The 9,134-nt window shown below is 40.4% G+C and overlaps 1 long non-coding RNA gene across 1 annotated transcript; it reads left to right on the top strand.

The window, feature by feature from the left end:
* The first annotated feature begins 916 nt into the window (after positions 1-916).
* Positions 917-8,862, top strand: si:ch211-152f22.4. Its single transcript, XR_005037974.1, has 4 exons — positions 917-1,178; positions 1,328-1,374; positions 6,577-6,678; positions 8,346-8,862. It is a non-coding gene; the product is annotated as an uncharacterized si:ch211-152f22.4 (long non-coding RNA).
* Positions 8,863-9,134: the final 272 nt, after the last annotated feature.

The following is a 9,134-nucleotide window of genomic DNA, read 5'->3' as shown; positions in this document are numbered from 1 at the left end:
TGAGCAAGGCAGTTAATCCACTGTTCCCCGGGCGCCGAAGACATGGATGTCGATTATGGCAGTTTTTTTTTTACTTTAGTTTATTTGGTAAATATTTTCTTAACTCTTTAACTCTTTCTTGAACTGCATTGTTGGTTAAGGGCTTCTATTTCACTGTAAGGTCTACTACACCTGTTGTATTCGGTGCATGTGAGCTTTGCTTTGCTACACCAGTTTCACATGCAGAACATATGTCCACCTCAGGCAACAGAGGCGAGGTTACACAGTAGACCCAAATCAAGGAGCCTAATATGACAAGAAACTGAACTGCTTACATCTGTCATCCAATCACAGTGGAAGGAAAAACATTTGTTTGTAACCGAAACGGTAAGGATGATGCAAACAGACACATTGACGGTACCGGCTTCAGATGACTCCCGTGGGGCAAAACGGAGACAACCATCGCGTTTGTGATAATCTCATCCTCCCATAAGGTGGTCATATTAGTTTGTATGTCAAACAATGCGGACGCGGCTCGAGACATTTTCGCAAGAAGACCGATTTTCAGTATGTTTCATGGTCTGACAAACACTGCTGTAGCTCGGCTCCCTTCCACCGCAGATGCGGAGGGCAGTCATAGGCAGAGATATCTCTAGCTTAAACTGATGGATTGTGATGGTGTTTCTTTGTATTATGTTACTTAAATTGACGCACCGGTGCAACAATAAACTCTTAAGAGGTTTGTACAGGTGACGTTCAAATGACAGTCATGACAGATCCTGGAAACCATATTCCTTTCCTTTCATTATTCTAGTCTCTCATTATTCATAGGTAGACGTTTGACGTGGCAAGGAGGTGGCTTTCATTTCACTGAAACAGAAACTGAAACTTAGACACGGGACATATAAAGACCTGTGTTCTAGGAAGCCATCCCATTAAGGTTATTCCCTACTCTGGTTATTAAACGGCTCTGAACTTGTCAATCAAGTCAAACACAAGCAGTCAAAAATGTATGCTAATTATAGTCCAGGCGAAGAAGTTAAATGTAGGATGATGGCCAGGATGATGAACTCGAACGATTCAGGATTGGAACGAGGATATGGAAACGACTACCAGATCACAAAGCGTACATACTTCCAACAGCCAGATTCCTATACTCACTCAGTGAGCACAGAGAGAACCCCACATGTGAGAAACAGGTGAGTCCACAAGGACAATTATTGGGTTGTCATTCTGTTGTTGACCAAGATTATACTTTTGAATGTATAACTGAAGGGGAATACTGATCTGACTTTTATAATATTATTAAAAAATACTAAAACATAATTCCATTATCATGCTCCAACAGGAAGTGGAATGGGGGTTCCAAGACGTTCCAGAAAAGACCATATTCTCGTAAGACAACATTTAAAATCTATTACCAAATCAATGAGAAAACATGTGCACTAACCAACCCCATGTACACTGTTTATTTGTTTTGTAAAGGATGCAACAGCAAATTCACTACAATCTAAAACATTTATCTGAAAACCGACCATGATATAGATTATGCAGTGCCTTCAGAAAGTGTTCACACCCATTGACTTTCTCAAACTTTTGTTGTGTTACAGCCTGGATTTAAAATGGATTCCATTCAGATTTCTTTTGTCACTGACAAACAGTACCTCATAATGTCAAATTGGTAGTGTGTTTTTAGAAAATGTTACACATGAATTAAAAATGAAAAGCTGAAATGTCTTTAGTCAATAGGTATTGTAAAAACTATTGGTTGCTAAATCCGGAGAAATGACAGACGGTAAAAATCTGACTAAAAGGACCACATAAAAACGGTTGGCTGGTGGTATGCTCTCACCAGTCTGAGTGGTCGGCTGAGAATACCCTCACCCGCTATATACAGTGCCTTGCGAAAGTATTCGGCCCCCTTGAACTTTGCGACCTTTTGCCACATTTAAGGCTTCAAACATGAAGATATAAAACTGTATTTTTTTGTTAAGAATCAACAACAAGTGGGACACAATCATGAAGTGAAACGACATTTATTGGATATTTCAAACTTTTTTAACAAATCAAAAACTGAAAAATTGGGCGTGCAAAATTATTCAGCCCCTTTACTTTCAGTGCAGCAAACTCTCTCCAGAAGTTCAGTGAGGATCTCTGAATGATCCAATGTTGTCCTAAATGACTAATGATGATAAATACAATCCACCTGTGTGTAATCAAGTCTCCGTATAAATGCACCTGCACTGTGATAGTCTCAGAGGTCCGTTAAAAGCGCAGAGAACATCATGAAGAACAAGGAACACACCAGGCAGGTCCGAGATACTGTTGTGAAGAAGTTTAAAGCCGGATTTGGATACAAAAAGATTTCCCAAGCTTTAAACATCCCAAGGAGCACTGTGCAAGCGATAATATTGAAATGGAAGGAGTATCAGACCACTGCAAATCTACCAAGACCTGGCCGTCCCTCTAAACTTTCAGCTCATACAAGGAGAAGACTGATCAGAGATGCAGCCAAGAGCCCCATGATCACTCTGGATGAACTGCAGAGATCTACAGCTGAGGTGGGAGACTCTGTCCATAGGACAACAATCAGTCGTATATTGCACAAATCTGGCCTTTATGGAAGAGTGGCAAGAAGAAAGCCATTTCTTAAAGATATCCATAAAAAGTGTCGTTTAAAGTTTGCCACAAGCCACCTGGGAGACACACCAAACATGTGGAAGAAGGTGCTCTGGTCAGATGAAACCAAAATTGAACTTTTTGGCAACAATGCAAAACGTTATGTTTGGCGTAAAAGCAACACAGCTGAACACACCATCCCCACTGTCAAACATGGTGGTGGCAGCATCATGGTTTGGGCCTGCTTTTCTTCAGCAGGGACAGGGAAGATGGTTAAAATTGATGGGAAGATGGATGGAGCCAAATACAGGACCATTCTGGAAGAAAACCTGATGGAGTCTGCAAAAGACCTGAGACTGGGACGGAGATTTGTCTTCCAACAAGACAATGATCCAAAACATAAAGCAAAATCTACAATGGAATGGTTCAAAAATAAACATATCCAGGTGTTAGAATGGCCAAGTCAAAGTCCAGACCTGAATCCAATCGAGAATCTGTGGAAAGAACTGAAAACTGCTGTTCACAAATGCTCTCCATCCAACCTCACTGAGCTCGAGCTGTTTTGCAAGGAGGAATGGGAAAAAATGTCAGTCTCTCGATGTGCAAAACTGATAGAGACATACCCCAAGCGACTTACAGCTGTAATCGCAGAAAAAGGTGGCGCTACAAAGTATTAACTTAAGGGGGCTGAATAATTTTGCACGCCCAATTTTTCAGTTTTTGATTTGTTAAAAAAGTTTGAAATATCCAATAAATGTCGTTCCACTTCATGATTGTGTCCCACTTGTTGTTGATTCTTCACAAAAAAATACAGTTTTATATCTTTATGTTTGAAGCCTGAAATGTGGCAAAAGGTCGCAAAGTTCAAGGGGGCCGAATACTTTCGCAAGGCACTGTACTTATAACTGATTGGTTCTGATTGGTTCAGTCCTCACACACACACACACACACACACACACACACACACACACACACACACACACACACACACACACACACACACACACACACACACACACACACACACACACACACACACACACACACACACACACACACACACGTAGACACAGCTGTTTTCATTTGAAGATGTTTATAGGATTTTGGTCATCCGAACGACTTGGAATCTTATTGTTGTGGTTCTATAAAACAAAGATATGCCCACACGTATTTAAAACATTCACCTCTTGGAGAGAGAAACAAATTACGTGGATTGACAAAGGGTCAAGATTTATGACACCCTCTCTCTCCAGCCTTGTGTGAGAATTTTATCAGATCTGCCCTGGCGCAACAGGGTCATAAATTACTCTGCGCATGAGCAAGCTCCAAGAAGTGTCTGGGATGACTCTAGAAGCTCGCCCATGGCAGCACAATAAAACACCTTAATAAAGGCCACTATGGAAAACGCTGTGGTAGCGTGTGGATGCAAAAGACAATGTTAACTAATACAACAATTAAACCACTTCTGGAAATGTATTGCAACCATTAAAATAATAACACTTATGACAGTACAGAATTACATACAGTTGAAGTCGGAAGTTTACATACACCTTAGCCAAATACATTTAAACTCAGTTTTCACAATTCCTGACATTTAATCCTAGTAATAATTCCCTGTCTTAGGTCAGTTAGGATCATCACTTTATTTTAAGAATGTGAAATGTCAGAATAATAGTAGAGAGAATAATTTATTTAAACTTTTATTTATTTTATCACATTCCCAGTGGGTCAGAAGTTTACATACACTCAATTAGTATTTGGTAGCATTGCCTTTAAATTGTTTAACTTGGGTCAAAGTTTGTAGGCCTCCTTGCTTGCACACGCTTTTTCAAATCTGTCCACACATTTTCTATAGGATTGAGGTCAGGGCTTTGTGATGGCCAAGCTCGAATACCTTGACTTTGTTGTCCTTAAGCCATTTTGCCACAACTTTGGAAGATGCTTGGGGTCATTGTCCATTTGGAAGACCCATTTTGCAACCAAGCTTTTACTTCCTGACTGATGTCTTGAGATGTTGCTTCAATATATCCACATAATGTCCTCCCTCATGATGCCATCTATTTTGTGAAGTGCATCAGTCATTTTATCATCAGTTTCTCTCAGCCAATCATCAGTCGTTTGTGTAAGTGCTCTGCTTGTTGATTGTCCTTCCCCATAACCGTGCTAAAAGTCTGTGGTCAATTTGTTTACTGTGAAATAGCATTGTATCTGGTCAAACCAGATCCAGCAGGTTTGCAAGCAGAGTAAAACAAAATGAACAAAACTGATGTATCTTTCAGGACCTATTCAGGCCGTCGGTAGATCCACCCAATACAAACATTAAATTAAATTATTGTGTCCTCACTCCTGCCTGCTATTTGAACTATTTGCCGAAAACAATTAACCGATTCTCGGAAGACATTCGCTCTGCTAAACGTCAGCAGGAGGAGAACAATTAACGTTTTGTCCTGAATACAAAGTATTTTGTTTGGGGCAAATGCAATACAACACATTACTGAGTACCAATCCTCATATTTTCAACCGTAATGGTGGCTACATCATGTTATGGGTATGCTTGTAATCGTTAAGGACTGGTGAGTTTTTCAGGATAAAAAAAGAAACGTAATGGAGCTATGCACAGGCAAAAACCTATTGGAAAACCTGGTTCAGTCTGCTTTCCACAAGACACTGCGAGATTAATTCACCTTTCAGCAGGATAATAACCTAACATGAATGGCCAAATAAACACAAGTTCCTTACCAAGAAGACAGCAAATGTTCCTGAAGGGCCGAGTAACAGTTTTGACTGAAATTTGTTTAAGAATCTATGGCAAGACCTGGAAATGGGCCTCCCGAGCGGCGCAGCGGTCTAAGGCACTGCATCGCAATGTTGCAGCGTTACTACGGGGTTTGATCCCATGCTGTGTCATTACTGTTCGTGACTGCATAAGCGGCACACAATTGGCCCAATGTCTTCCGGGTTAGGGGAGGGTTTGGCCAGGCTTTACTTGGCTCATCGCGCTCTAGCAACTCCTTGTGGCAGACCGGGTGCCTGCAGGCTGACTTCGGTCAAGTTGAACGTTGTGTCCTACGACACATTGGTGCAGCTGGTTTTTGAGTTAAGAGAGCGGTTGTTAAGAAGCGGGGTTTGGCGGGTCATGTTTCGGGGACGCATGACTCAAACTTTGCCTCTCCTGAGCCTGTTGGGGAGTTGCTGCGATGAGACAAGATCGTAATCACGAAATTGTGGGGTAAAAATTACAACAACAAAAAAAGACCTGAACAAGTTTGTCTAGCAATGATCAACAACCAACTTGACAGAGCTTGAAGAATTTTGAAAAGAATAATGCACAATCCAGGTGTGGAAAGCTCTTACAGACTTACCCAGAAAGACTCACAGATACAATCGCTGACAAAGGTGATTCTACCATGTATTGACTCAGAGGTTGAATATGTATCTAATCAAGATATGTTAGTGGTTTATTTTTCATGATTTATTTGACAAATGTTAGACTTTCTCTTCCACTTTGACATTACAGAGTTTTTTTTATTTAACCTTCATTTAACTAGGTAAGTCAGTTAGAACAAATTCTTAATTACAATGACAACCTAGGAACAGTGGGTTAACTGCCTTGTTCAGGGGCAGAACCAGATTTTTACCTTGTCAGCTCAGGGATTCAATCTAGCAACTTTTCGGTTACTGGCCCAACGCTCTAACCACTAAGGTACCTGACGCCCCAGGTAGCTTAGAATTGTTTTAGCTTAAATCTTATAATTATTTTTTATTTTTGTATAATTAAATCCATTTTAATCCCAATTTGTAACATCAAGAGGTGTAAATACTTTCTGAAGGCAATGTATTTCAAGAACTGCATCATAAGCAAGTTTGATATGGTAAAGTATACCTAAAAATGAAGGAAGTAATGGTACAAGAGTGGGGAACTATGGGAGTTATGCTAACCTGAGATTTTAATGTACCTGAAAAACACCTTTAATGCAGGGAGGAATGGTTCCAGGAGTGCTTCATTAGAAGACACCATACAAAGAGGAAAAGAAAGGAATGCATCTGCTCTGCATGACACAAGTTGCAGAACTACACAAGGTGAGAGAGTAAAGATTTGTCGCAAAATATACAGTACAGTTCAAACGTTTGGACACACCTACTCATTCAAGGGTTTTTATTTTTTTTTCTATTTTCTACATTGTAGAATTATAGTGAAGACATCAAAACTATGAAATAACACGTATGGAATCGTGTAGTAACCAAAAAAGTGTTAAACAAATCAAAATTGATTTAATATTTGAGATTCTTCAGAGTAGCCACCATTTGCCTTGATGACAGCTTTGCACACTCTTGGCATTCTCTCAACCAGCTTCATGAGTTAGTCACCTGGAATGCATTTCAATTAACAGTTGTGCCTTGTTAAAAGTTAATTTGTGGAACTAATTTCTTTCTTAATGCATTTGAGACAATCAATTGTGTTGGGACAAGGAAGGGGTGGTATACAGAATATAGCCCTATTTGGTAAAAGACCAAGTCCATATTATGGCAAGAACAGCTCAAATAACCAAAGAGAAACCACAGTCCATCATTATTTTAAGACATTAAGGTAAGTCAATGCAGAAAATCTCAAGAACATCAAGTGCAGTTGCAAAAACCATCAAGCGCTATGATGAAACTGGCTCTCATGAGGACCACCACAGGAAAGGAAGACCCAGAGTTACCTCTGCTGCAGAAGATAAGTTCATTAGAGTTAACTCAGATTGCAGCCCAAATAAATGTTTCAGAGTTCAAGTAACAGACACATCTCAACATCAACTGTTCAGAGGAGACAGCATGAATCGGGCCTTCATGGTCGAATTGCTGCAAAGAAACCACTACTAAAGGATGCCAATAAGAAGAAGAGACTTGCTTGTACCAAGAAACACAGGCAATGGACATTAGACCAGTGAAAATCTGTCCTTTAGTCTGATGAGTCCAAATTTGAGATTTTTGGTTCCAACCGTCGTGTCTTTGTGAGACATAGTAGGTGAACGGATGATCTCCGCATGTGTGGTTCCCACAGTGAAGCATGGAGGAGGAGGTGTGATGGTGTGGGGATGCTTTGCTGGTGATACTGTCAAGGATATATTGAAAATTCAAGGCACACTTAACCAGCATGGCTACCACAGCATTTTGCAGCGATACACCATCCCATCTGGTTTGCCCTTAGTGGGACTATCATTTGTTTTTCAACATGACAATGGCCCAACACACCTCCAGGTTGTTTAAGGGCTATTTGACCAAGATGGAGAGTGATGGAGTGCTGCATCAGATGACCTGGCCTCTACAATCACCCGAACTCAACCCAATTGAGATGGTTTGGGATGAGTTGGACCACAGAGGGAAGGAAAAACATCCAACAAGTGCTCAGCATATGTGGGAACTCCTTCAAGACTGTTGGAAAAGCATTCCGGGTGAAGCTGGTTGAGAGAATGCCAAGAGTGCAAAGCTGTCATCAAGGCAAAGGGTGGTTACTTTGAAGAATCTCAAATATAAAATATATTTTGATTTGTTTAACACTTTTTTGGTTGCTACATGATTCCATATTTGTTATTTCATAGTTTTGATGTCTTAACTATTATTTTTCAATGTAGAAAACAAGGGGGGAAAAAAAACTTGAATGAGTAGGTGTGTCCAAACTTTTGACTGGTACTGTACATTGTTGAAACACTTTATAATGTAGCTTCCACAATATCATACAAAATAATTATATTCATTTGACATAGGTGACACTTCAACAGCACACAAAATCCCAAGCTGTTTGTTAAAGATGATTGTGATTGACCTACAACCATTGTCCATTGTTGAAGACAAAGGTATCTGCGCTGTTATGAGGGCTATTGAGCCCACACAGGACATTTCACGAGTGACATCCAAAGACCTACGCTTACAACTTCTTCAAATGTATAAAGAGACTAAAGAGATGGTGAAAAAAGAGTTGGCTTCATCAGATTACATTTCGTTGACATCAGAATTGTGGGTTTCAAGAGCTGAAGTATCTTTTGTGACGGTGACCTGTCACTATCTAGGCAAAGACTGGCATCTGAAGTCCCATGTGTTAGAAACAGCCAATTTACCTGATGAACATACTCCAAAAAACATAGTGGACCAGATGCTGAAGACCGCAAAAGCATGGGGCATTAAAGACAAAATCCATACCGTTGTCATGGAAGGAGGAACAACCATGAAGGACGAAGTCTCAAAAGCTGGATGGACACACATCTCTTGTCTTGCTTATACTTTGGACTTGGTGTTCAAGGACGTCCTAGAAAAATATTCTGGACTTAAAACTCTGCTGAAAAAGTCCCAGAATGTTGTGAGGTTCTTCCACTGTGACATCAAGGCAGAACAAAAACTCAAGGAGTACCAACTGAAGCTAAAGTTGCCTGAAAGTGTACTGATCCAGTCTGTTGGTAACGGTTGGCTCTCTTCACTCAGCATGCTGGAGCGATTTGTAGAACAGCACCAGGCCATTACAGCTGTGCTCCTTCAGAGGCTTGAGTACAACCTATGGC

The sequence above is a fragment of the Oncorhynchus mykiss genome, chromosome 20 (genome assembly GCF_013265735.2).
Source record: "Oncorhynchus mykiss isolate Arlee chromosome 20, USDA_OmykA_1.1, whole genome shotgun sequence".
In the NCBI taxonomy this organism is placed as follows: domain Eukaryota; kingdom Metazoa; phylum Chordata; class Actinopteri; order Salmoniformes; family Salmonidae; genus Oncorhynchus; species Oncorhynchus mykiss.
Note: the sequence above shows the minus strand (reverse complement) of the source record. Positions and strands in the feature narration are given on the sequence as shown.